Source organism: Tamandua tetradactyla, chromosome 7 (genome assembly GCF_023851605.1).
Source record: "Tamandua tetradactyla isolate mTamTet1 chromosome 7, mTamTet1.pri, whole genome shotgun sequence".
Classification (NCBI taxonomy): Eukaryota; Metazoa; Chordata; class Mammalia; order Pilosa; family Myrmecophagidae; genus Tamandua; species Tamandua tetradactyla.
The window spans coordinates 93,875,330-93,878,077 of NC_135333.1; the positions used below are offsets into that span (position 1 = coordinate 93,875,330).

The following is a 2,748-nucleotide window of genomic DNA, read 5'->3' on the forward strand; positions in this document are numbered from 1 at the left end:
ATAGTTTAAAATATAACAAACTTACCATACTACTCAAGGAAAGCATGAGCCAGCCAAGCTTTACTTCAGATATAAATGCTACAGATAATAGCTTTATTTAGTTTTAACCTCAAACATATAAAAACATATAAAATTGGATTAATCAGAAATCTTGGTTCATGACATATTTCCATCCTTAGTCCACACATGTCCCTCATTTATGTATGTATGCCTTTACTTAATAATGCAATAATTTTGTTACATTAAATCATTATTAAAAGAAACCATTCTATTAAATAATATTGAAAAGATCCATGAAACTAACATGATAACTAGAACAATAGCTTTCATCTACCTCCGGTCTCCTTTTCTATCCCATCTACCTGTTTCCACCAAAGGTAACTACTTTCCTGAAATTTTGCTAATTATTTCCTTGCATTTCCATATTATTATCAAATATATGTATTCACAAATAAAAAATGCAGTTTATTTTTACACTGTTATTACAATTTTATATATAAAATCTGTACATTCAATAATTATTTCACAATCTGTTTAATTACCTTGTCAATACCATGCCATTAAGGGAGGACAAGATTAAATCCCATAATAGAGACTAAACTGTACGTAGGCTGACATCAATCAAAGTTGTGATACTAAGTCTGAATTTAGTTAAGGAGGTAGTGAGTGAATATTATATGAATGGCCACTTTGTATTCAGTGTTATAAATGATGCTGTGATACTATGGAAACTACTATATTTGGATTCAATTTTTGCACACGAGCACCTTCACCTGGGAACTCTGAAAACTGATTGTCTTTTAAGCAAGGCTGAATGCTAAGGAGAAAGGCACTTATTGTCTCTAGTTAAAATATTGAGTAAAGGCTTTTCCACGTAGATGACATTCCTAAGGTTTCATTACAGTGTGACTTCTCTCATGTCTTCTAAGGTTAGAATACTGGGCAAAGACTTTCTGACATAAATGACATTCATAGGGTTTCTCTCCAGTATGAGTGTTCTCATGTCATCTAAGGTTAGAATAATGGCTGAAGGCTTTCCCACATAGATGGCATTCATATGGTTTCTCTCTAGTGTGAGTTCTCTCATGTGGTTTAAGGCTAGAAGAATGAGTGAAGGCTTTGCCACATAAATGACATTCATATGGTTTCTCTCCAGTGTGAATTCTCTCATGTTCTCTAAGATGAGATCCAAGAGTAAAGACTTTCCCACATAGATGGCATTCATATAGTTTTTCTCCAGTGTGAGTTCTCTCATGTTTTCTAAAGTAAGAATAATGGGTGGAGACTTTCTGACATAAATGACATTCATAGGGTTTCTCTCCAGTGTGAGTTCTCTCATGTTGTTTAAGGCCAGAAGAAACAGTGAAGGCTTTTACCACATAAATGACATTCATATGGTTTCTCTGCAGTGTGAATGCTCTCATGTTCTCTAAGATGAGATCCAAGAGTAAAGACTTTCCCACATAGATGGCATTCATATGGTTTCTCTCCAGTATGAACCCTCTCATGTTCTCTAAGATAAGAAGATAAACTGAAGGCTTTCCCAAATAGATGGCATTCATATGGTTTCTCTCCAGTGTGAGTTCTCTCATGTTGTATAAGGCTAGAAGAATGAGTGAAGGCTTTCCCACACAGATGATATTCATGGGATTTCTCTCCAATATGAGTGTTCTCATGTCATTTAAGGCTAGAATAATAGGTGAAGGCTTTCCCACATAGTTGGCATTCATATGTTTTCTTTCCAGTGTGAGTTCTCTCATGTTGTCTCAATTCAGAATATTTAGCAAAGGTTTTCTCAAATAGATGATATTCACAGGGTTCCTCTCCAACATGAGTTCCATTGTAATGTGTATGGCCAGAATTTTGAACAAAGGATTTCTCAATTAGATGACATTCATATGACTTACTTCCAGGGTGAAAATTCTGTTGTTGATTAAAAGATGATAGATCATGGAGGGCTTTTCCAAATAGATTGCTGAAGTAAGATTTCATTCCTTTGTGAGTTAATACATGTTGAATCACTCTGGAACTATGAGTACAATCTTCTGACAATTTATGACATATAATACCATTCTTTTGAGTATGAGAATTCTGCTCCAATGACATGATGGTAGATATTTCTTTCTTAGAGATATGGTGCACAGATGGCATTTCTTGTTCTTTAACACTATCTTCCCTGCCTGAAAGAACCACTGAGAGCAGATGACTGATATTCTCCAGCATCAAATCTCTGACCAGCCATCTCTGGGATGAATCCAGCATGACCCACTCTGCCTGAGTAAATTCTATAAATACATCTTTCAATTTCACTAACTCCAGTGGCTGCATGGTCAACAGCTCAGCTGACAATTGTCTTCCTCTCAGTTTACACTCACAACAACATAAGTACTGGGTAAGCAAAATGATGATGCTTTCATCAAATTGCACACTCCAGAGGTTCTTTATCAGTCTAGAAAAGGTAACATTTTCATGGAGGACTCTCCTTTAATGAAGTTGACAGTGTGATCAGTATTGCACGTGGCCCAAGTACTCCACGAGTTACGGGGGCCTCCTCCGTGGGTCCCACAGGAAGAAATTGCCTCAAATTGCATAGTTTTAGTTGTTTTCAATTTAATACAAAGGGCATTAACACTGTGTATAATCTTCTGAGACTTCGTTTTGGCAAAAAAATATTACATTTCATAAGACCCCATCAAATGTAAGATACAGCATTATTTCTTGTAATACTAAGAAAGGAAAAACCGAGTC

At 35.7% G+C, this 2,748-nt stretch overlaps 1 pseudogene; it reads right to left on the minus strand.

Moving 5' to 3' along the window:
* Positions 1-603: 603 nt before the first annotated feature.
* Positions 604-2,373, minus strand: LOC143689871 (uncharacterized; annotated as a pseudogene).
* Between the last annotated feature and the right edge of the window lie 375 nt (positions 2,374-2,748).